The sequence below is a fragment of the Ailuropoda melanoleuca genome, chromosome 5 (assembly GCF_002007445.2).
Source record: "Ailuropoda melanoleuca isolate Jingjing chromosome 5, ASM200744v2, whole genome shotgun sequence".
NCBI lineage: Eukaryota > Metazoa > Chordata > Mammalia > Carnivora > Ursidae > Ailuropoda > Ailuropoda melanoleuca.
The window spans coordinates 49914577-49941653 of NC_048222.1; the positions used below are offsets into that span (position 1 = coordinate 49914577).

General features: G+C 37.1%; 1 long non-coding RNA gene across 2 annotated transcripts; it reads left to right on the forward strand.

Annotated features, from left to right (window-relative positions):
- The first annotated feature begins 1840 nt into the window (after positions 1–1840).
- Positions 1841–25153, forward strand: LOC117802363. Of its 2 annotated transcripts, none has more exons than XR_004625615.1 (3): positions 1841–3243; positions 22366–22668; positions 23151–25153. It is a non-coding gene; the product is annotated as an uncharacterized LOC117802363 (long non-coding RNA). The 2 variants fall into 2 exon arrangements; XR_004625616.1 differs by lacking the exon at positions 1841–3243 and adding an exon at positions 13655–14186.
- Positions 25154–27077: the final 1924 nt, after the last annotated feature.

Consider the following 27077-nt stretch of genomic DNA (forward strand, 5'->3'; position numbering starts at 1 on the left):
CACTGAGCTATACCCCCAACATGAACGGGAGTTTGAAAGAAGTTGATTCCAACCCTCATGGATGACTTTGAGGGGTTTCAAGACATTAGTGGAGGAAGTAACTGCAGATGTGGTGGAAATAGCTAGAGAACTGAAATTAGAAGTGGAGCCAAAAGATATGATTGAATGGCTGTCATCTCATGATAAAAGTGTAATAGATGAGGAGTTGCTTCTAACGGATGAGCAAAGAAAGTGGTTTCTTGAGATGGAATCTACTTTTGGTGAAGATGCTGTGAAGATTGTTAAAATGATAACAAAGGATTTAGAATATGATATAAATTTTGTGGATAAAGCAGTGGCAGAGTTTCAAAGGATTGACTCCAATTTTGAAAGGAGTCCTACTGTGGGTAAATGCTATCAAATAACATCACATGATATGGAGAAATCATTTGTGAAATGAAGAGTCAATCAATGTGCAAACTTCATTGTCTTATTTTAAGAAATTGCCAGAGCCACCCCAATTTAAGCCACCATCCCTTGATCAATCAGCAGCCATCAACATCAAGGCAAGACCCTCCAAGAGCAAAACTATTATGACTTGCTGAAAGCTCAGATGATGGTTTACATTTTTTTAGCAATAAATTATTTTTAGTTGAGATATGTACCTGTTTTTTTAGATACAATGCTATTGCACACTTAATAGATTACAGTATAGTGTAAACATAAGTTTCATGTGCACTGGAAAATGAAAAAATTCATGATTGCTTGATTGTGGTATCGACTTTATTGTGGGGGTCTGGAACTGAACCTGTGGTATCTCTGTGTTTTATCTGTACAGCCTAAGAGTGGCATTCTATAATAATGCCTGAAGCACCGCTCCAGAGGCTCAGGAATTCTCCTGAATGTTTTCTACCATTCCCAGCTTTGACTATTCTTGTTCTGATCTGCAGTATCCCAGTATCTGTCTTGCTGCCATACAGTTGAATACTGTATTGGCTGGCTAGTAGCTTTCAAATGATATGCCAGTTAGATGCACTACCTAGCACTCTATTTCATTTTTGCCTATTGCTTGTCTATTAAACAGCCCTTGGGTCCCTAAATATGAGCTCAAATTCTCCCCTACACTGATGCTCAACCCTGGTGTGATCACCCCCTGCCCACCCTGCTCTTTATAGCCTCTGTCCAACCTCTTGTTTTCTCAGGAGCAGCAGTCTAATACTGGACTTGAAATCAGAAAGCAAAAAAAAAAAGATTTTATTTATTTATTTGACATAGAATGAGAGAGACAGAGTGAGAGAACACAAGCAGGGAGAGTGGCAGAGGGAGAGGGAGAAGCAGACTCCCTGCCGAGCAGGGAGCCAGATGTGGGGCTTGATCCCAGGACCCTGGGATCATGACCTGAGCCAAAGGCAGACACTTAACCGACTGAGCCACCCAGGTGCCCCAGAAGGCAAAATTTTAAGTCTAAATTCTGTTCTTTCCTAATCATCAAAAGTTTTGAAATCCACTTAAGCTTTTTGAATTTTAGTTTTCTTATCTTTTAAAAGATTTAAAAGATTTATTTATTTATTTATTTAATTTATTTTTAAAAGATTATTTATTAGAGAGAGAGCATGAGTGGGGAGGGGCGGAAGGAGAGGGAGAGCAGGGAGCCTGGCGTGGGGCTCAATCCCAAGATTCTGGGATCCTGACTTGAGCAGAATGCAGATGCTTAACTGTCTAAGTCACCCAGGCACCCCAAAGATTTATTTATTTATTTTGAGACAGGGAGAGAGAGCAAGAGAGCGTGTGCACGCAAGTGCGTGAGTGGTGGGGGTGGGGAGGGACAAAGGGAGACTGTGGAGCCCACATGGGGCTCAGTCTCACAGCCCTGAGATTATGACCTGAGCTGAAATCAAGAGTTGGATGCTTAACTGCCTGAGCCACCCGGGCTCCCCTGTTTTCTTATCTTTTATGCATATGATGCTAGTGTCTACCAATTCATGTATAGTTATGAGGATAAAATGAAATAATGTGTGTTAAAGTCCCTTATAAAGTACTTTTACCCTGGAAGATGTCTTTCAGGCTTTGAAGAGCTAAATTGACTATGGGATGGTACAGAGGAGAAAATGCTGGAGCTGGCTAACCTCTCTGTGCACTGGATTCCATTCTCTGTGTTTCCTACATCATCAGTTTCTCCTTGTCTATTTGGATAATTCTGATGAATATACAAACATCTGTAATAGCTCCTATCTACACAATATCACAACAACAGCAATAAACCTAGACCTTATTTTTCCCCACCAGGTGTAATTTTTTTGCTCCTCCTATCATATTTGTCTCTCCCTACTCTTTATCTAAACTACTCTGTGTTAGTTTGAGTACTCTGATAATTGATACCCAGATGGGATTAGATGTGTGAGAGATTTATTGGGGGAAATGCTAATTAATGATAAGAGGAGGGGATGTGGAGCAGAAGTAGTTAGGAAGAGCCATTAAGCCATTATGTGGGGCGGATGCCTGTGAAAGGAGAGAGGGAAGGAAGGAGGATTAGGGATGAAGAATCTCAGTGTGCAGCACAATTCCAGGAATGTTTTGGCGATGTTGATGGGAAGTCCTTAAGGCAAAAAATTGCCCATTAGAGGAGTCTTGCCTCCCACAAAGGTGTGCCTGTACTAATACCTCACAAGTTTCAATCACTGGTTGGGAGCAGTCTGGAGAAAGCTTGGTCTCAGCACAAATCCAGTGGTGGTTCTGCAGGGGTGGCAGCTGGGGCTCTCAGTCCATGATGCTCCCTGTAGCAGGAGACCTGAGTCATATATCTCAATGGCTACCACACACTGCAATTGGGCTTTTGTACCTACTCATCCTCTAAAACTGATCTTGTTAAAATCACTACTTTCGTCTTGCCAAATCCATTGGCAGTCTTTATATTGTTCAACTTTTTATCAGCATTTGACACAGCTGGTTATTTTTCCTAAAATACTTTCCTCACTTGACTTCCAAAAAGCCACAAGCCCCTAGTTTTCCTCCTATTTTCACTGGTAGATGAGTAGTCTTTGCTGATTCATTCTTGCTGAAATGGCCTAGGACTCATTTCTCAGACTGTTCTCTAGCTACACTCACTCCTTTGGTTATCTGTTCCAACCCTGTGATTTTAGGACCATCTATATGGTGATGTCTCCTAAGTTTATATCTCGAGTCAAAACCTCTCCCTGAGCTCCAGAATTGAAGACTCATCTATCTATTGGATAACAACTTCGAATCCTCTTGATTGTCTAACAGGTATATCAAACTTGAAATGTGTTGAACACAATTTTTTATTTCGCTGCAAAGATAATTATCTATAGTGGGCAAGAGTATAACAGTGGAGACCAGATATAAAGCTATTGCAATAATCCAGTAGAGAGATGATGCTGGCTTGAATAAGTGGTACAGGGACTTCGCAGATATGATTAGGCTACAGACCTTGAGATGAGTAACTATCCTGGATTATTAAGGTGGGCCCAATCTAATCACAAGTCCTTACAATTAGAGAACCTTTCCCAGCTGTGGTCAGAGAGAGATGTGATGAAGGGAGAATGGAGAGTGAGACGTGATATTACTGGTTTTGAAGATGGGAGAAAGGGACCATATGCCAAGGGATAAAGACACCATCTAAAACTTGAAAAAAGCAAGGAAAGAGATTCTTCCATAGGGTCTCCAGAAAAGAACATAGCCCTGCCAACACCTTGATTTTAGCCAGTTGAAATGTATGTTGGACTTCTGACCTATACCCCTGTGAGATCATAAGTTTGTGTTGTTTTAAGCCACTAAGTTGTGCTAATTTGTGATAGCAGCAACAGGAAACTAATAAAGCATATGTGTAGTGGTCCTTGCATTAAAGGTAGGTATGGGCATTAAATTAAATTAAGAATTGTGATTATTTCAGGAGTGCCTGGGTGTCTCAGTCAGTTAAGCATCTGACTCTTGATTTCAGCTCAGGTCATAATCTCAGGATTGTGAGATCAAGCCCCATGTCAGGTTCTGCACTGGGTATGGAGCCTGCTTAAGATTCTCACTCACTCGGGGCGCCTGGGTGGCACAGCGGTTAAGCGTCTGCCTTCAGCTCAGGGCGTGATCCCAGCGTTATGGGATCGAGCCCCACATCAGGCTCTTCTGCTATGAGCCTGCTTCTTCCTCTCCCACTCCCCCTGCTTGTGTTCTCTCTCTCGCTGGCTGTCTCTATCTCTCTGTCGAATAAATAAATAAAATCTTTAAAAAAAAAAAAAAAGATTCTCACTCACTCTTTCCTTCTTCCTCTGCCTCTCCCCCACCCCTGCTCAAAAAAATAAAAAAAGAATTGTGATTATTTCTGAATATGGATATATATAGTTGCCTCATTGTCCTCAGCTTGTCCCCTGAGTAAGGGGCTCCTTCTCCCCTTAGGATTCCCCCTTTTTTTAGTATAATTGACACACAATGTTACATTGTTCCAGTTGTACAACCTAGTGACTGACAAGTTTATACATTATGCTGTGTTCATCACAAGTATAGCTACCATCTGTCCCATTACATTGCTATAACAACAGCATTGACTATATTCCTTATGCTTTGCTTTTTATTCCTGTGACTTACTCATTCCATAACTGAGGGCTTTCCATTCTTAAAAAAGTTTTTTAAGAGTTTGAGCAAAAATCAATTGGAATTGGGCAGCACCAAACCAGAAGCGTTTAGGAGAGTTTTACTGTCAGGAGCTCAAGGAGAGACTTTGTAGACAGGAGGAAGCAAAGTAAGGAAATTAATTGACTATAGGTATAGCTTAGTTGGCTATTTGTGAATGATTGGTTGTCCTTTGTATTTTGATTTTGTAACCTTGAGGTATTTACAGACTTAGACTTTGGTTTGCTTTTGTAGGCCTACATGGCATTAGAGCTATATCAGTCTAATGACTCCTTGTTTAGCTTAGCAATTTCCCCTATTGGTAATCCTTTCATATGTGATAGATTGACCAAAAGTATTAGTGCCACTTTCAGTCACCGTCAGAGTTAAGTTCATTTCATTGTGGAACTCATCGATTATGATGTCAGATTGTAGAAGAATTGGTTTTGCTGTTCCTGTCATTGTTCATTTTGTGTCTGTTTCTCCAAGCACAATGGGACCATGTGAACTACTGTTGATGGCTATGAACTTATATTTAAGACCTTTGAGAGGACATATTGCACTAGGGAAACTACAATGCTAGCCATTAGGAGGTAATACCAAGAGACCGAAGTATACTCCTTAGCTAGGGTCCCCATTACCAAACCAGTTAGTATCAAATAAATCAAAGAATGTACCTGATGGGGTACCAGTCTCTTCTAGCCAGTTGAGTTGTTTATTAATTTCTTGTATTTGCTACAATACCAGGGACACTGATTCAGGTATAACAGAAGGTATTTTCCATGGCACAGACTCCTCCTTGTTCAATTAATAGTCTAAAGCGATTTTGTTATCTAAAACCCCCTTAGTGTTGCAGCTATGGCCTTAGCAGTAGATTCAGTGATAGTTGCCAGACTTAAGGAGCACTGTCTTCCCATCCATTAACAGAGAAAAAGCAAGTAGTGAAAAGGCAAAAGGAATAAAGTTCATATTGGAGATAAAGATCTTGATCCATGATCCTGGGAGAGCTCTCCACCTCAAGATGCTGTCCTGTTTTGAAGAAAAGCACTTATGCAGTTTTTGAGTTGTGATCTGAATTAGCAGGGGTTTTTGTTTTTTTGTTTTGTTTTTTAATCAAACATCATTTTTACTTGAAAGAACAACTGATAGACAGACAACCTATGATTAGTTAGACTTGCATTTTGGGTGATATTTTCTTAAAAATGAATGAAGCAAGTCTGTCATTGTAAGGAAAATAACTGAAAATATTTGTTGCCGATAATAAAATTTGAACCTTCAACCAAAAACTAGAAGTTTGGAAAATGTATCCACCACCATGAACTTGGCAGCTTCCCAATATTTAAAGATTTTTCTAATGAGATGATGTGATATTGGTAACTGATATGGTTTTTGATATTATATAAAGAAAAATGTCAACATTTGAAAATCTACATAACTCAGTGCTCTAACATTCTCCACCTGATCAATGCGTGCGTTAAAGATCCATTCAGACTTCAAAATAAACGAATGGACTACAATGTAACAGTATGAATGTGAATTTATATGGTTTCAAATTCCATATTGTAACTAATATTATGAAACTATTAAGTGTTGAGTTTTGGCTTAATATCGAAGAATATCCACAATTTTATGAAAAGGCTATTAAAATATGATGGGTGGTAAGGAGGGCACGTATTGCATGGTGCACTGGGTTTATACGCAACTAATGAATCATCGAACTTTGCATCAAAAACCAGGGATGTACTGTATGGTGACTAACATGATATAATAAAAAATATTATTATTAAAAAATAATAAAACAAATCACTAATTTTTACTATAAAAAATAAAATAAAATATTTTTTCTAGCTTAAGAAAAGCAGGTGTTCATATTAAATGAAGTTAAGAATTGTGATTATTTCTGAATATGAGCATTCTAATTTCTGACCTGAGATCACACATGTATTTAAAAGGACACCCATCTTTCTAGTACCTTAGAGTGGTCAGAAAAGTGATGAATGAAGCTTTCCCAAGTGTTCATCCAGGAAAACGAGGTGGATGGGGGGATGTGGTAACTGGGTGATGGGCATTAAGGAGGGTACTTGATGTAATGAGCCCTGGGTATTATTTGCAACTGATGAATCACTAAATTCTACCCCTGAAACTAATAATACAGTATATGTTAGCTCAATCGAATTTAAATTAAAAAAATAAAGAGGAACACCACTCACTCTGTCTCACCCCCACTGAGTAAATTTTTGAGGCCCACAAGAGACAATAATAAGTTACACTTTTTCATAAGTAAAATGCAGGCATGGACATAGATGAACAGAGGCACTAAATCAAAGTGGTAAACAATATGACTCAAAGAACAGGCATTCCAATTGTAGAACACAAACACACTTCAAACTGTTTAATCACAAAACCCTCTATGGCTGCAGCAAAGTGGAATAGAGTGCCCTTACTATTGTTACACAGGGTATGACATGGATTCTGTTACTTCTTTACAGTGTTTAATCCTTTATCAAATTAAATTTGACCTGTAAGTTACTCTTTGCCAGAAGCTAAGATAAGAGGGGAAAAGTACCAACAGGGTAAGATGTGGATTATACAGAGCAGAAACTTGCTCAGAGGAAAAGAAACCATTCCACTTATAGAGTTCTGAGTGGCATTTTAAAGAAAGGATACTGGAGAATGTTGAGAGGGAATTATGTGAAAATCCCAATGGAGCCTGAAATTCCTCTGGCAGCTGCCATGGAAAGGGGGATACTAATGTTATAACCATTGTTTTTAAGCATGGTAGGCCAAAGTTCACTGAGCAATAGCTGCATGTTTGCATGGAGGAAGAATAGATAATATATGCAAATTCCATGCTTAAAGTCCCCTTGTTTAGAAATCTGGCTTGCTAGATTTTTGTCTCCCTAATCTACTTAGGCAGAGACCTTTCCCCTTGTTTTAATATCAAATAGGCTTTAGCATGGACAGGTCTAATGGGACTTGGCCATTGGTGGAGGCTGAACAGGGTATCAGGAGATTTTAAGTAAATTTCATTAGAAGGCTACAATCTCTACCTCATGAAAGATTATACTTTTAAAAATGTACAGGGTCAGGATATCCCTCCAATTTGCTAGAGCAATAACCTGGAAATATCGTGTGGGGATTACCTGTAGGCTTCTGATACCCCCTCTATAGTCCCCTTCCAGTCATGAACAAGCCACATAAACTCAGGGCTCAGGGGTGCTTGGACAATGAAAGTTTTCCCCCTTTAAGCAAACAACTGGAAAGAGTATGGCTAAATATAATTATTGTTTGGACATTAGATTTGACAGAAAATAAAAGGGTATGTTAATCACTTTTGACCAGTTTCTGTTTTTTGGAGTCCTGAATTTGTCTCATTGTTATAAAAGAATTAAAATACGGCTTGTCCCAGAGCAGGGAAGTATTCCTAATCTGGCAGACTCTACAACAAATAGAAGGAAACCTCTTTAAGTTCTTGGAATTAAAAATCAGGTATAGTTAGAGCTTTATAAAGACTTCTGTTTAAAATATTAATTTTTGGTGTTTGCATATGAATACGCATGAGAACTACTTGAAATCTTTAAAGTCCTGATGCAAGGAGATACTCGTCTGACTCAGACTATCATGGGAATATAAATAAAGTACGACTCAGAAGAAAGGTGATTAATAACCCAACATTAGGTTGGTAAAAGAGAAGGCAGCCCAGGACACTTCCCTTAGCCACTCCTGGCTAAGAGGAATCACAAATTCCCCAGGAAACATAGACATAAACAGAATCACACATTTCCTTCCTTCCTTCATTCATTTGTTCATTTTCCCTGCCTCTCTCCCTTCTTTCTTTCTTTGTAATGAGTTCACATTTCAAAATTACCCAAGTACAGGAGTATGTAGTAAGTTCTCTTTAACTCCTGTCCAGTCAACTAATTCCCCCTCCTCAAAAGCAACGAATATTACCACTATCTTATACATCCTTCAGTGCATATATGAGCAAATGTACATACAATTTTCATACAAATGATAACATTCTGTATATTCTGAAATTTGCTTTTTTCACTTTACATCTTGGAACTAATTCTGTATCGATAATGGGGTTTACTCATTTTTCTTCAGCAGCAGAGTATTGCATTGAATGGATGCATCATAATTTATTTGACCAGCTCCACATTGATGGACATTTAAGTTGTTTCTCATCTTTTGCCATTACAGATAATACTGTAATGACTTGTACTGTATGTAAGTCATTTTGTACATATGTGAAAAATTGATAGCATAAATTCCTAGAGGTAGAATTACTGACTCTAAGAGTATGTATGCTTATAATTTTGATAAATGTTGCTGATTTACCGTACACAGAGGTTGTGCTAATTTATGTTCCTATCAGCAATGTATGAAAACTCCTTTAACACACTCTCACTAATGCAGTGTTACCAAGCTTTGTGATCTTTTCCAATTTGATGGGTTACCTATGATATTTCAGTTTAATTTTAATTCGCCTTTCTCATTATGAGATTGAACATTTTTCAGATATGTTTTAGATCCATTTATATTTCCTTTTATGTGAACTCTTCACATTCTTTGCCCATTTGTCTTCAGGGTTACTGAAGGGTTACTGGTTTACCTATGGATCTTTTAAATTTATTTTTTCTTCTTATTTAATTCTCTTTACTTTAGGCCAAAATGAATCTAGTTGCTGTCCATGTGAGAGAATGTATTTAGTTGGTTGATATTTGATTCAGACAAAAGAGCTTCTGGCTTATATTCTGACAAGTGGTTGAAGTTCCTTTTGAAGTTTGTTCAAGTAATTCAGTGAGGTTACTTTTTGTAATGCTGCTTCTAAAGGAAGAGATAGTCACTTGTAGAAAGAGGCTTGAGCTCCCTTTGTTTGTGTAGCTAGGTCAGCCGCTAAACTTCATCCTGTATCCTAGAAATGATGGCTGATAATTGAGCCCTATTAGAAATAAAGATGAGGGATGAGCTTTGAAAATATATGTAATATATACTCGAAATGGGGAAAGTGGGATAATTTCCCTTTCCCATAAAACAAAAAAATCTAGAAGTGTCTGGTAATAGTACTTTCAATGCCCCCAAACTTTACAAATGTCTCCTTTCTACTGCATTTCCTTATTTTCTATGTCGCAATTCATTTATTTCCATAAATGCCCCCTGCCTCTATGCAGTGAGGGAAGGCGTTCTTCCTTCCTGGCAGAAGTGAGAAGCAGTGGTTTATGATTGGTCTGACAGAGGCAACCTGCCTCAAAGAATAGCCCTGGCACATCAGCATATGATGTGATGGGTTGGGTAATTTGCCAGTTGGGCCTTTGAGAACAGCAGCAGTTTTCGTTGATATGCATATTCAGGGTATTGTTACTTTTATTTTAAAAATTTTTAATAGTTCTTATAGTTGTGTTTCTGTTTTACATGTTCTCTGATAACGTATTGATGGGTATTAGCCCTGACCTTTCTCCTGACCATCAGAAAAATACATCCCTATAACTACCTGTATTACCTAATCTTACCTTTGTGGGAAGATTTTTAGCAACTGCTTCAATATATTGAAGAGTTGTGGGACTATTCAAGATTTAGCTTCGTCTTCAGTCACATGACATATGGTATATGTATGTTTTCAAGAAACATATACAATACATTGTTCATGTTGTCTAAGTTTTCCAAATTGTTAGCATATAGCTGTTATATTTATAGTTAAAAATAAGATTCTTTATAGACAAAAAAATTGGCACTTTGTGATATGAATTGCAAATATTTTTTTTCCAATATATCCACGGAGTTCCTAAATATTAAAAATTATTTGTTGCCTTTATCTTTGAATAACAACTTGGATGATATAAACTTCTTGGGTCACACTTTCTTTCCTTAAGGCTTTTAGAGGCATTTCTCCAGTTTTCTAGAACTGCATATTGTTGTAGAGAAGACTGATGTCAGCCTATTTTGTTTTTCATCCTTCATAGATGACTCGTTGTTTTTGCCTGATGGCCCAAAAGATTCAAAATTCAGCAATGGTATAAGGATCTATCTGTGTTGACCATTATGTGTCGGTTTTTCCCAAGGCCTGAAATGCCCTTTCAAAATGAACGTTTTCTTTAATTATATTTCAGATATTTGTTCTGATCCATTGTATAGGGATTTCAGGTAAATGTATGTTCGACCTCCCTTGCCTGTCTTCCCTAGGTATCATTTTATCTCTAATTGTTTTAAATGCTATTTATTTTTGCTTATTTTGTTTGCTTTTCTCGTATTTCACCTCTTATGTTCCTTTTTGCATTCTTGTCAGCATCTAGTCTCCCCTGGGCTACTTCCAGTTTTTGCTCTATTTCTGTTATTTTTTAAACTACGGTTCCCCCAAGAGATCTGCCGGCTTGTGTTTTGTTCCTTTACTAGTCTCTAGCTTCCTGAGCCTTATACCCCTGCCTTTTGCTCTCCGTTAATTAAAAAAATATATATTGTAATAAAATATACATTTACCACTTTAGTGCAAAATTTACCACTTTAACCACTTGTAAGTGAATGTTTCTGTGGTGTTACATGCATTTACATGGTTGTGCTACCATCAGCACCATTCAACCCCAGAACTTTTTTGTCTTTCCCAGCTAGGTACTTATTAAATACTAACTTCTGGGTGGCTCAGTCAGTTGAGCGCCTGCCTTTGGCTCAGGTCGTGATCCCAGGGTCCTGAGATGGATCCCCACGTCGGGCTCCCTGCTCAACGGGGAGTCTGCTTCTCCCTCTCCTTCTGCTACTCTCTCTCTTTCTCTCTCGGTCAAGTAAATAAATAAAATCTTTAAAGAAAAAAAAAAAGGAAGAAGCCTGTCTAAAGTTTAATAAAGCTGAGGGAAATATTTAAAAAATAATAATAATAAATAAATAAATACTAACTTATGATTCCTAACCTCAACCGCCAGCCCCTGGCCACCATCATTCTATTTTCTGTCCCTATGAGTTCGACTACTCTAAACACCTCATATAAGTGGAATAAAAAATATTTGTCTTTTGGTGACTGGCTTATTTTGCTTAGCATAATGTTTTCAAATTTCACCCATGTTGCTGCGTATGTCAGAATGTCCTCTTTTTTTTTTGTTGTTAATGACTTTTTCATTTTTAGATCAGTTTTAGGTTCACAGCAAAGTTAAGAGGAAGGTACAGAGCTTTCCCGTAAACTCCCTGCCCCCACACAGGCATAGCCTCCCCCATTATCAACATCCCCCACCAGTGGTACATTTGTTACAATTGATACATCTACATTGACACATCATAATCACCAGTTTACATTTGGGTTCACTTTTGGTGTTGTACATCCTCTGGGTTTGGAAAAATCTATAAAGACGTGTATCCATCATTATGGTATCTTACACAGTATTTTCACTGCCCTAAAAATCCTCTGTGTTCCACCTATTCATCTTCTTTCTGCCCAAACCCTTGGCAAACACTGATCTTTTTATCGTCTCCACAGTTTTGCCTTTTTTAGAATGTTATATGCTTGGAATCATATAGTGTGTGGCCTTCTCAGATTGGTTTCTTGTACTCAGTAATATGCATTTAAATTTCCTGCATGTCTTTTCATGGCTTGATAGCTCATTTCCTTTTAGTGCTGAATAAAATTCCATTGTCTGGATGTACCACAGTATATTTAACCATTCACCTACTAAAAGACATCTTGGTTGCTTTCAAGTTTGGGCAATTATAAATGAAGATGCTGTAAACATCCATGTGCAGGTTTTTGTGTGGACGTAAGCTTTCAGCTTGTTTGAGTAAATACCAAGGAACATGATTGCTGGATCATATGATAAAAGTATGTTTAGTTTTGCAAGAAACTGCCAAACTGTCTTCCAAAGTTGGGGTACCAGTTTGCATTTCTACTAGCAATTAATGAGATTTCCTGTTGCTCTCCTTCCTTGCAGACATTTGGTGTTGTCAGTGGTCAGGATTTTGGCCACTGGAAGGTATGCGGTGGCATCTCATTGTTATTTTAATTTGCATTCTCTGATGACTAGGTGTGGAGCTTCTTTTCATATGCTTATTTGCCATCTGTATAACTTTTTTGGTGATGTGTCTGTTAAGGTCTTTAGCACATTTTAAAATCAGGTTGATTGTTTTCTCCTTGTTGAGTTTTAAGAGTCCTTTATATATTTTGAATAGTTCTATCTCAAATATGTCTTTTGCAAATATTTTTCTCTTAGTCTGTAGCTTGTTTTCTCATTCTCTCGACATTGTGCTTTGAGGAGCAGAAGTTTTAAATTTTAATGAAGTTCAGCTTATCAATTATTTCTTTCATATATTGTGCCTTTGGTGTTGTGTCTAAAGTCATTGTCATACCCACAGTCATCTAGGTTTTCTCCTATACTCTCTTCTACTTGTATATACGTTTCATAGTTTTCCATTTTACATCTAGATATATGACCCATTTTGAGTTCATTTTTGCTAGTTTTTATGTCTAGATTCATGGTTTTGCATATGGATGTCCAGCTGTCTCAGCACCATTAGTTGAAAAGATGGTCTTTGCTTCATTTATTGCCTCTGGTCCTTAATCAAAGATCAGTTGACTATATTTATGTGGGTCTACTCCTGGGCTGTCTATTGATTCTCCTTTTTTTTTTTTGTGTATTCTTTCACCAATAGCTTTACAGTAAGTACTGAAGTCTGGTAGTGTCAGTCCTCTTCTTTGTTCTTCTCTTTCAATATTGTGTTGACTCAATATTCTGAGTCTGGTCTCTCCATATAAACTTTAGGATCAATTTGTTTATATCCAAAATATAATTTGCTGGGATTTTGATTGAGATTGCATTGAATCTATAGGTCAAGTTGAGAAGAACTGACATCTTGACAATGTTGAGTTTTCCTCAATATTGAATAGGTACTATTTCTCTGTTTACTTACTTTTTCTTTGATTTTTTTTTCATCAGAGTTTTGTAGTTTTCCTTAAATAGATCTTGTACACATTTTGTTAGATTTATACCTAAGTATTTCATTTTGGAGAGTTACTAAAACACAGTACTGTGTTTTTAAATTCAAATTCCACTTATTCATTGCTGGGCTATAGGAAAACAATCAACTTTTGTATATTAATGTTATATCCTAAAACTGCACTATAATTTTTCACTAGTTCTAGGAGTTTTTGTTGATTCTTTTGGATTATCTACATAGACAATCATAGTCACCTGCAAACAAAGACAGTTTTATTTCTTCCTTCCCAATCTGTAGACTTTTAATTCCCTATTCTTGTCTTATTACATTAATTAAGACTCCCAGTATAATATTGAAAAGGAGTGGTGAGAGGGGACTTGCTTGCCTTGTTCCAGATTTTAGTGGGAAAGCTAGTTTTTCACCATGAAATATGATGTTATCTGTGGGTTTTTTGGTAGATATTTTTTTACCAAGTTGAGGAAGTTCCCCTTTACTTTTGTTTTACTGAATTTTTATCACAAATGGGTCTGGGTTTTGTCAAATGCTTTTTCTGCATCTATTGATATAATCATGTGCTTTTTCTTTTTTAGCTTGTCGATGTGATGGAGCACATTAATTGACTTTCAAAATTAGAATCATCCTTGTATACCTGGAAAAAATCCTACTTGGTTATGGTATATAATTCTTTTTATACAATGTTGGATTTTATTTGCTAATATTTTGTTAAGGATTTTTGCATCTATGTTCATCAGAGATATTGTTCTGTATTTTCTTGTGATGTTTGTGTCTGGTTTTGATATTGAGGTACTGGTGGCCTCATAGAATGAGTCAGGAAGTATTCCTTCTGTTTTTATCCCCTGAAGGAGATTGTCAAAAATCGGTATGATATTTTCCTTAAACGTTTGGTGGAATTCACCAGTGAACCCACTTGGGCCTCATGCTTTCTGTTTTAGAAGGTTATTGATTATTGATTCAATTTCTTTAATAGATATAGGCCTGTTCAGACAATTTATTTCTTCTTTTGTCAGTTTTTGCAGATTGTGTCTTTCAAGAAATTTGTCCATTTCATTTAGGTTATCAGATTTGTGGGAGTAGACTTGTTTATAGTCTTCCTTTGTTATCCTCTTCATGTCTATGGGATCTGTAGCAATGTTTCCTCTCTCATTTCTGATAGTAATTTTTATCAACTCTCTTTTTTTCTTAGTTAGGCTGGCTAGGGGATTTACACTTTTATTGATCTTTTCAAAGAACCAGTTTTTGGTGTCATTGATTTTCTCTCCTTCCATTTTCAAGGCTTTTAAATACATTGCTTGTATGCATGAGCTCTTGTTTACTGGTGAATTGTTTCATTAACTGTTTAAATCCATGACAAAACATTCGATAAACATTTTCATCCGTTTCATGGAAATACTGCTTTGATCAATGTTCATCTGCATTTGTATTCTTGATCCTTTTCTCCTCTTTTCTTGTGATATTTTTATATAGACCCCGGATGGTTTATTTTCAGTTTTTCAAATTGATAAGTGGGCTTCCTTGACCGGCTACTTGCTAATGGATCATATGTTGGAGATGCTAAAGCTATGTCCAAGGCTAGCAGCATTCTCCCTAGAGCCCTTAGTTAAATGTGAGAGTCCATTTAACTGTTTACCTCTCCCTGGCCAACAGAGAGAGGCAGGTTTAAGACTCACATCATTCAGTCTTTTCAATCCTCTGCCTCACCAACAGAAAGTTTCTTAAAAAATGGCTTATCAGTCATATCCTTGCTCAGTGCTATTACCTCTGCTTCTCCGAAATCAAACTAGTGTATGGATGCTTCATCACTACCCCCACGCTCCCTGTCCCTGTTAGGACACTTGAAGATTTTAGCTCTGTATCTTGGGCATGCTCTTCTTCTTGGGGTATTGCCAGCTCTCTGAGGGATTTGCATTCACAGTCCTCCCTCAGCTTCCTCCCACATCCTGTTTGATCTTCACTGCTTTTGGCAGCCCTTCTATCTATCTGTGGCTTAAGGCTTCATATGTCACCTACCTTGCATTTCTCTTCCTCATTCTTCTTTTGGGTGATTTCCTAAAGGAGAAGGAGGAAAGGCCAGTTTTACTCCATTATTATCAAACTGGAAATCTATATCTAATTCTTCTTCTGTAGTTTAGGATAAGTCATTCTCAAATAAATGTTTTATTGTTTTGCTTGGGTGTTTTGTTTTGTCTTGTTGTTGTTTTATTGTTTTTGTAAACCTCCAAGTTAGAGAATCCTTTCAGGTAATATTGTGGATATTTGAACCAAGGAGCCCCAGCTGACAATTGCAATCAAGAGCATTATGATAAGAAAGTAGAACACAAAAAAATATGTCAGAGAAGGGGGTCTGAAATGGGTCATTCATAGTTTTGTATGTTACATGCAATTATCTTTATGTCCTCTGATTCAATGATCAGAATCATCAGTGTCTTTTCTATCACCCAATCATTCCAACAATCTTCAAGTATGAATGAAAATAGCTGTTCCTGGCTGATATTGGGATTGTGATTTAAGAACTCCCCTTCCTTCAGCTAAATGCACTCATTATGCAGTTTTGCAAGTCATTTTTTGTGTCTAGGGTCTATAGCAGGAGTGCTTTACTGTGGGAAAAAAAAAAAGCGTGGATTCAGGAAGCCCATGAAATATACCTCTTTGATCTGCATGTATATGTGAAATTCCATTGGTAGCAATTTATTCCTTTGTGTTGCTATGGGCTCTTTTCAAATGCCTGTTTTTCTTTAAAAATAAGTCATCATTGACATCTTTGTGTAAATCACTTTTAAGAAGTTGTTTCTAGTGGAAGGAATGCTGAGAAAGGAAATAGAGGAAATAGAAATAAAGGAACATCCAAGATAAAGGCTGAAGACCAACATGAACACTGCCCATTTAACAATTTGATCTAGCTGGACTTGTGTAAGAAGAATGCAAATTAAGGGGTACCTGGGTGGCTCAGCCATTTGGGCACCCAACTCTTGATTGCAGCTCAGGTCATAGTCTCAGAGTCATGGGACTGAGCCCTGAGTTGGGCTCCATGCTCAGCGGTGGTCTGCTTGGGATTCTCTCTCTCCCTCTGCTACTCCCCTCTCTCTGTCCCTCTCAAGTAAATAAATAAATCTTAAAAAAAAAAAGTAAAAAAAAAAAGAATGCAAGTCAAATTGTTACTCACATTTTATTAATAGTTAAAATTATATAAACCTACCTATAGGCAAATCAAAACTAAAGTTTCATATGTGAGCACATCCCGGTGAGAAGACAAACTCTTTTAAGATGACTATAAGTAAATTCCTGCTTTCCTTCTCTACTTTATGGAATTTTTTTTTTTTAAAGATTATTTATTTATTTATTAGACAGAGATAGAGACAGCCAGCAAGAGAGGGAACACAAGCAGGGGGAGTGGGAGAGGAAGAAGCAGGCTCACAGCCGAGGAGCCTGACGTGGGGCTCGATCCCATAACGCCGGGATCACGCCCTGAGCCGAAGGCAGATGCTTAACCGCTGTGCCACCCAGGCGCCCCATGGAATTTTTAAGCCTTGCATTCCACACTAAGTCCAGTTGACGTTATTGTTCTTTCTAGAGCATACCTCTCCTCTATGCAAGCTTAGCTACTGTTCTTTTTATATCCTGTGAAGCAATACTGAATATAGCAGCTAGTTTAAGGGTAATTAAAGAGTACCACCTTGAGATTTTGCAACATCAACAGCACTTATATTATATGAAGAGTGATGTTATGATTAGATTTAAGCTTTCCTATACCAGGCTTGCATGGATAGTTGTTGCTCAAAGTCAGAATTATTAGTCATTTCGTTTTTAGAAATGGATTTTAAAAATTAAGTTGATGGAGAAATGTGAACATTGAAGACCAGCATGGATTCTAATTTTTTAAAAAATTGTGAATTGGAAACTATCTCCTGATAAAAATGCTGTTTTGATTGACATTCTCTGACACTCTCATATGGCTATATATAATAAAATCATCCATACATTATATATAAATTGACATCATTTCCAAAGCCACAGAGAACACATAGTTACTTCTTCTCAAAAGTACTCTTAATCCCTTGGCTTATACAACGGAGTTACATTGCCAAGACAGTCATTTCAATTTCTTGTCTCATAAACAGAAGCTCTTAGGCACAAATACTTTTAATAAGAAAATATTTTGAAGGACATTTAATTAATAGTTATGACTTTGGAAATGATTAGTTAATAGGAATCATGAATATGCTGAATACAGTGTTCTGAGAACTCATTTATTCACTGGTCAGTCATCTAATAGAGAACTTTTCCAGAATTGAATACTTTTCTTCTTATCGTTTAGTCATTTCACATTTTGGTACTAAGATCAAGACAAAGACAAATGATAATATCCAAAAAATGGAAACAGCCCAATGTCTATCAACTAGTGGAATGAATAAATAAAATGTGGTATAGCCTCACAATAGAATGTCCTTTAGGAATAAAAAGAAATGAAGCACTGGTACCTGCTACACCATGGGTGAACCTTGAAAGCGTTATGCTAAGTGAAAGAAACCAGTCACAAGTCACCACATACAGTATGCTGCTTTTATACAGAATGTCAGAATAGGCAAATCCATACAGACAAAAGGTAGCTTAATGTTTCCCTAAGGCTGAGCACTGGGAAGCAGGATGGGAATGACTACTAAAGGATATGAGATTTCCTTTTGGGGCAATGAAAATGTTCTAAAATTGATTGTGGTGATGGCTGCACAACTCTGAATATGCTAAAAATAATTGGATTACATACTATAAAAATGTTTATTAAGGCATAAATTGACATAACATTAGATTAATTTTGGGTGTACATTGTAATGATTCTGTACTTGTATATATTGCAAAATGATAAAGGCAGTTAATATCTGTCACCATACATAATTATAAATTTGTTTTCTTGTGATGAGAACTTTCAAGAGCCCTCTCCCGGTTACTTCCAGATATGTAATACAGTATTATCAACTATAATCACCATGCTGTATATTACATTCCCGTGACTTATTCATTTTATAACTGGAAATTTGTACCTTTTGAGCCCCTTTACCCGTTTTGCCTACCCCATCCCCTGCCTCAGACAACCACCAATCCATTCTCTCTATCCATGAGCTCAGTCTTTTGTTTTATTTTTATATTTTTTAAAGATTTATTTATTTTATTTTACTGAGAGAGAGATTGGGGGAGGGGCAGAGAGAGAGGGAGAGTCATAAGCAGACTCCCTGTTGGACACGGAGCTGAATGCAGGGCTCAATCTTATGACCCTGAGATCATGACCTGAGCCAAAACCAAGAGTCAGACACTTAACTGACTGTGCCACCCAGGCACCCTTTGTTTTGTTTTTGGATTCCACGTGTAAGTGAGATCATACAGTATTTATATTCTTCTGTCTCACTTATTCACTTAGCATAATGCCCTCAAGTTCCATCCATGGTATTGCAAATGGCAAGATTTGGTTTTTTAAATAGCTGAATGATATTCATGTACATAGATGAGAAATTTTATTTATTAGTTGATGGACATTTAGATTGTTTGTATGTCTTGGCTATTATAAATAATGCTGCAATGAACTAATATCTTTTCAAATTAGTTTTTTGTTTGTTTGTTTTCTTTGGATAAATATCCGAAAGTGTAATTGCTGGATCATGTGGTACATCTATTTGTAATTTTTTGAGGAACCTCCATATTGTTTTCCCTAGTGGTTGCACCAATTTATATTACATGAGGTTTCCCTTTTCTTCACATCCTCACCAACACTTGTTATTTCTTGTTTTTTTGATCAAAGCCATTCTAACAGATGTGAGGTGAGATATCATTATGGTTTTGATTTGCATTTTCCAGATGATTAGTTTTGTTGAGCATCTTTTCATGTGTCTGTTGGTCATCTGTATGTCTTCTTTGGAAAAATGTCTATTCAGATCCTCTGCCCATTTTTAAGTCAGATTGTTTATTTTTTAGCTATTGAGTTGTATGAATTCTTTAAATATTATGAATATTAACCCCTTATCAAATATCAGATATTTCAAATATCCTCTCTCATTTGCTCATTACCTTTTCATTCTGTTGGTGGTTTCCTTTGCTGCGTAGAAGGTTTTTAGTTTTATGTAGTCCCCCTTGTTTTGTTTTTGTTTACCTTTGCTTTTAGTGTCGAATCCAAAAAATCATCACCAAGACCAATGTCAGGGAGTTTACTGCCTATGTTTTCTTTTAGTAATTTTATGGTTTCGGGTCTTATGTTTAAATCTTTAATCCATTTTGAGTTATTTGTGGAAGGTGTTAAGTCCAGCTTCATTTTTTTGCATGTTGCTGTCTGGTTTCCCCACACCATTTATTGAGGAGATTGTACTTTCCCCATTGTATGTGGTTCTTTTGTCATAAATTAATTGACCTTATATGCATGGGTGAATTGTATACTAAATGGATGATATGTATGGTAGTGTATCTCAACTAAGCCGTTAGAAAGTGCAAAAGGAAGATGAGGAGATTTTCACATTAGTCCAATTTTTGAGCTAACAGTCCTTGTGGGAAAAAATGTGGTGGCATTTTGATATAGAATATCAAAGGCAAATTAAGAATAAAATAAGAATTGTTACAAGTTTTAAAAATGTTTTATCTGGTGAACATTATCTGTATCTGGTAAAACATTATCTTTTTGCTACTTTGATGCTTGGTTTAGTGTTTCCCACTGTATTAGGGTTTTCCAGAGAAACTGAATACATATAAAATATATATAATACAATACAATATAATAAATATATTGCTATATATACATGCATACATATATATTGCATATATATACATATATACACATACACACACATATAGAGAAAGAGAGAGAGATTGAGAGGGAAAGAGATTGAATTATTATTTTAAAGAATTATCTCATATGACTGTGGGCCTGGAAAGTCTGAACTCTGCCGGGCAGGCCAGCAAGCTGGAGACCCAGAGAAGGGTAGATGTTGCCGCTGGAGTCTGAAAGCTGTCTGAGAAAGCATTCTGGAGGCAGAATTCCCTTCTCTGTGGGGGAGCCTCAGTCTTTTTGTTATAAGGTCTTCAATTGGTTGGATAAGACCCACACACATTTTGGAGGGTGATTTGTGTTAACTCCAAGTCAACTGATTTAAATGTTTATCTCATCTAAAAAATCTCTTCAAAGGACATCTAAACTGGGGTTTGACCAAATATCTGAGTACTGTGGCCTCGCCAGGATGGCACATAAAATTAACCATTACACCCACTTATGTAGGAAAGTAACTCATTTCAATATTTTCATTTTAACTGTAAACAGAAAGAACTGGCCAGCTCTTGAGTAGAGAGAATTCAGTAATCATACAAGCAGCATGTTTGATGTTTTGGAACTTAATTTCTTTGCAAAAGAAAAATTAATGATTTCTTATTACTATAAATTTTTTTAAATGTCAGAAAATAGAAGAAATAAAACAAAACCACACTGTTCTCATCATTTTGAGTTATCTTTTTCAATTGGTCTTTGTCTAGAATGTCTTCATAAATTGGAGAATTAAAGTTTTTGTATAAGGAATATTTTAAAGTCAAATTTATGAACTGTCTTAAGAAAACTTATCATGACGCCAGTAAATATGAGTTGTCCATAGTACACATTACCACTTTTTTGTACAATCCAGTAGGTCGAGAAAAACAAAACAGTGGTGTTCATGAGGGAAGAGCTTCTTATGAGACCATGGTCCTTACTTTGCAACTGCTAGTCTTGCGTGTAACAAAGATAATAACGATGTTTTGCCTTTCTTCCCAAAACTTTTGCACCCTATTCCATTACTCACAGATAGTCTCTTCGCAAACAATTTTGCAAAGAAAACATTTTATCTTAATTATGAATCAAACCATGGCATACATTTGATCTGGGGGCCATATATGTAGAAGATCAGTAGTCATTAACTGAGATTATATTAAGTTACAGATAGTTATAGTTAAACTAGTCTGCAATGGTACCTGCATGAGATAAATGAAAGGGATGAGAAGAAAAAAGAGTAAGAAGACATGCTATGTGCCACGTTCTAAGGCCTACCACATGATTTAATACAACAATCTTGCAGGGTAGGTAATGCTTTTCCTGTTTTTGACACATTAGCAAACTGAAGCTTAGAGAGGTTACCAACATTATCCTAGATAACACAGCTAATAAATACAGAAGGCTTTCTCCCTCCCAGAGATTGCGTTTATCCTCAGTAGTCTCAATTCAAGGGAAAATCGAGACTTTTCTGAGCCCCCTTGTAACTGGTGATTACTTTTCACTTGCCTAACATCTTCCAAGCGTGCTTTAGCTCCTGTGTTCAGCCTCTCTGAACCTGCGCTGGTCTCCCAACAGACCCAGCAAAGCCCTGGCTGCTGCACATCCTTACACTCCCCAAAGCTGTCTTGGCAATGGTCCAGGGGCCAGGCTGTCTAATCCAGATACAGTTTCTGGTTTATTTCTCAAAGGATAGTCTTTGTGAAGTTCACTTGAATTTTTGAAATTAGCAGTAATGCCTGAGTTGGGCTCTGTTTCCAGTATAAGGTTTTTGATCAGGTATGGTAAAGTGTATTTGGTTACTTATAACTCCAGACAAGTCCCCACATGCCACAGAAGCTGGAGTAAAACTTTATGAAGGACTAGATGAAGAATCCAAAAAATAAAGGATGAGGACTAGATTTTTGTTTTGAGACTGAGTAAATGATCGTGTTAGTTTTCTGAGAGTGGGAAGACTGAGAAGCAGTTGGTGGGGAGGTTGCTGGGAAGTGTTTTGTTTTGATCTTTAAACCCTTCCCTCATACCCCATATCTAATCTCTCACCAATCCTGTCTTGTTTTACTTAGAAATAGGCCCTGATTCCAACACTTCTCACTCACTTACCACCTGTCCCTGTATCAGTCCAGGCTCACCCACGAGAAGAGAAATAATTTAAAACAGAGGGGATTTAATGCAGGAAATTGGTTATAGTAGTGATGTGAGAAGTGAGAAGCCAAATGGGATGGTGAGACAACCCTGGAAGCTGCTGCCATGTCCAGGCTGGGAGGACAGAAGAAGCGGTCATGATCCCCCAGAAGAAGCTGGATCCATGGTGATATCATTTGGTAGAAGCCAGAGCCATTCCATCCCTGCCAGAGATCCTGCCTGAGGTACAGTTTGAGAGACAGAGAGAGAAATGACTTGTCTTCCCCCATTCCTGCCCTCCCATCTCCAGAGAGTGCTTAAAGCCAGCCAGAAGTCAGCTGCTAGGGAGTCATTCTTCAGGGACCAGACAGCAGAGGAATGGAAGGGAGAGCAATGAGAGCAAATAGCCCAGCTGGCACATACCCTACTTCAAGCCATCTCAGGGTCCTGGGATCCAGCCCTGGGTCAGGCTTCCCGCTCAGTGAGGAGTCTACTTGTCCCTCTCCCCTCTGCCCCTCCCCCTGCTGGTGCTCTCTTTCTCTCCCCCCTTAAATAAATAAATAAATAAAATCTTTAAAAAACAAAACAGTAGTCTCCTAAGTCTTCCCCCTGCTTCTACTCTAACTTCTCCTGCTGTTAGGCTAAGATGAGATGACTGTAACAGAGACCCAACAAGGCCATGGCTTATTGCTTAAAGAAAAACTTTTTTTTTTTTTTTCTCTCATAGGTTGATGGGGAGCTTTGCTCTTGCAGTGATTCAGAGACCAGGGTTGCTTCTAAATCATTGTTTCTCCATCTCCTTGGTTATTATCATCATTGGCATGGTCCAAACTCGGTCACTGCTATGTCTGGGTTGTGGCTTCCAGAAAGGGAAAAGGGTGGACATTCAGGGTAAGGATTTCTTCTTTATCCAGTCGTTCAAAAATGTCACACATCATTTTACTCACATTCTATTGGCATATACTTAAGTACGTACCCACTGGAGCTGCAAGGAAGGCTGAGAAATGTAGCCTTTAGTTGAGCAGCTAATTGCAGTAAAGGACAAATTGAATTTGAAGGGTACATCCATAACCCCTATCTACACACCTATCAGCAGCCGGGGTATTCCATTTAAGAAACAAATCAGATCACATCTCTCCTTTGGTCACACCTCATCAAAGGCTTCCCATTGCCCTTTTACTTAAATCCAAATTCCTTGTCATGAAGTACAAGACCCTTTAAGTTCTGACACCTGCCTACCTTTATGACCTCATTCCTATCACTTGTAATGGAATCCTTAATATGTTGCACTTGCCAGTTTCTGAGGTATAAATAGTTCTACCATGGCTATCGAGCTAACAATGGAACATCACTGAATATAAGGTTGGGGAGAGAGGCCCAGTTTTGGCTCTTGTGAGCTAGTATAAGCTGACTTCAGCACACTCTTGCATACCATTCTCCCAATGACTCAAATTTCTCTAGCCACATAAGTTTCTTTGCTGTTCCCCTAACAGTGGTTCTTAAAGTGTGGTCCATAGAACAGCGGCATCATCACCACTAGGGAACTTGCTAGATATGCAAATTCTTGGGCCCTTTCCCAGGCTTTCGGAATAAGACAGTCTGTGCATGGAGCCAGCAATCTGTTTTAACAAGATCTCCAGTTGATTCCAGTGTATGCTTACATTGTAGAACCACTGCTCTGATAACTAATCTTCCTCCCAACTCAGGCTTTTATTTCTGCATCCTCCACCTAATACCTCTTCCTCCAGATTTTTTATGTTATCTAGATCTCTGTTCAAATATTACTTCTTTGTAGAGGCCATTCCCTCCTGCCACCCCCACTCTATCCCTCTTTCTAGAATGTAAGCTGACAGCAGGGAATTTGTCCCGTTCCCGGGATCTCCAACACCAAAAAGACAGTTGGAATTAATGTTGGAATTAGTTTCATATTCTAACCAGTGCATTGGGAAATACAAAAAGAAATACAAAAAAAAGAGAAAAGACAATTACAATCAGAACTTTAGAGACCATCTATCCTTCTTCTCTCACCTCTTTAACCTAAAATTCAATGCATATATAGTTCAGCTCTAAGTTATATAAAAATATTTTAAGGTGAAAATCACCCAGCATTTCTATTTATCAGTCGTTTCTGGTTCTTTTTTGCAGGCGATGGGAACAGCCTTATTAAGATATAATTCATATATCACACAATTCACTCACTTGAAGTATACATTTCAGTAGTTTTTAATATAGTCATAGAATTGTGCATCCATCAACACAATCAATTTTAGAATATTTTCAGTTTCCTCAACTCTCCCACATCTAGGCAACCACTATTCTTTCTGTTTCTATGAGTTTGCCTGTTCTAGACATTTCGTATCAATGAATAATAAAATATGTGTTCTTTTGTGACTTGCTTCTTTCACTTAGTGTAATATTTTGTAACATGCATCAGAACTTCATTTGTTTTTATTGCCAAATAATATTTCATTGTACAGATATACCACATTTTATTTATCCATTGGGTTGTGTCCACTTTTTGGTTATAATAATGCTGCTATAACATTCATGTACAAGTGTTGTGTGGATATATGTTTTCATTTTTCTTGGATATAATTCAGTAGTGGAATCAACGAACTGTATGGCCGTATGATAACTCTGTGTTTAAACTTTTGAAGAATGACCGGATTGTTTTCCAAAGAAGTCAAACCATTTTGCATTTCCACCAGTAGTGTATAAGGGTTCCAATGTATCCACATCCTTGCTAATACTTGCTATCATCTCTATTTTTTATTATAACCATCCTAATAATTTGGAGTGTTATCTCACTGTGGTTTGGATTTGCATTTCCCTATATTGAACACCTTTGCATGTGCTTATTGGCTATTTGTATATCTTCTTTGGAGAAATGTCTGTTTAGATATTTTGTCAATTTTTAAGATGGGTTATTTGTCTTTTTATTATTGAGTGTAATAATTCTTTAAATATTTTAGTTAGAAGTACCTCCTCAGAAATGTGATTTGCGTATTTTTTCCTATTCTTTGTGTTGTCTTTTCACTTTCTTGATGGTGTCCTTTTAAGCACAGAAGTGTTGTTTGTTTTTTTTTTTTTTAAGATTTTATTTATCTATTTGAGAGAGACAGAGACAGAGAGCACAAGCAGGGGGAGGAGCAGAGGGAGAGGACAAGCAGGCTCAGTGTGGAGCCCAATATGGGGCTCGATCCCACAACCTGGAGATTACAACCTGAGCCAAAATCAAAAGTCTGATGCTCGACAAACTGAGCCACCCAGGCTCCCCTAAGCACAGAAGTTTTTAATATTGATGAAATCCACTTTATTTTTTCTTTTTTGTTGCTTATGTTTTTGGTGTCACATCTAAGAAACCATTGCTAAATATAAGGTGATGCAGATTTAGGCCTATGTTTTCTGCTAAGAATTTTAGTTTAGCTTTGATTAATTTGAGTTGGTCTTTGACCCAGTTAGGTCTTTGATCTATTTTGAGTTAAACTTTGTATGTGGTATAAGGTAAGAGTCCAACTTCATTCTTTTGCCTTAAGATAACTAGTTCTCCCAGCATAATTTTTGGAAAGACTGTTCCTTCCCCACTGAATTGTCTTGGCACACTGGTTGAACATCAGGTGACTATAAATGTGAGGGCTTGTCTTTGGACTCTCAATTCTGTTCCATTTATATGTCTTTCCTTCTGCAAGTGCTTCTGGTCCTTTTAATCAATGTCCATTTGTCCATTACTGCACAAACATATGCTTTGTTCTACAGCAGCTTTATCTGTATGTTTTTCATTCTATAACTAACAAACTGTATCAGTTTTGCCATTAGGGGAGAGGAGGACTGCAAATTATAAAAGGCAATGAACTACTTCAAATGAGTGGAAACTCTTCCAAATACCCAAAGATGGAATTAGGAATTGGATGGTTTCAAAAAGAATGGTAATATTAAAAATATGATTGCCTCATCTGGATCTTGTATATGGTAGCTATCTCCTTCTTAGAAAAGAGAGAGGCAGAAAAGAAAAAAAAAGAAAAGAAAAGAGAGAGGCAATTATAGGCACAATATAAATAAAATATTTGAAGACATTTATATTACTTGGCATTGTCAGTGAAAGGTTTTAATATCTTCGTGAAAATTTAGCTGATTAGTTCTCCTGCCTTTCCAATGAAATAAATTATTCTTCTTGGGAAATTGTGATTTCACATTTCACCACATTCCTCCATTCACTCTCATCCCACTGTTCTCATGTCTGAGGTCCTAGAATTGCTCTTCTATGAACAATTTATGTTGACGTAAACAACTGCTTTCTCTTTTGTCCAAAAAGAAAATGATTTATTCCACCCACCGTGAAAGTGGAAATACCCAGGAAGTCTCCTCCTACATTGGACACCATCCTAAATAATTTTATCTTAACAAAATCAAACATGTAAGATATGCTGTGGTCAATATTTTCATTGTGGACAGAGAGTACTCTAGAATCTAAATGAAACTTGCCTCAGTTTGGGGGGGGACGTTATTTTTCAAGAGTTTAATTCAATAGTGCACAGGAAACATTTTTTCCAAGTACATTTTCAGTTTCCAAAACCATGTGTTATTTACAGAAAATAGAATTCATATGTTTTTGATTCCTTTACACTTAACTCATTAAAAAATTCTTGTTAAACCA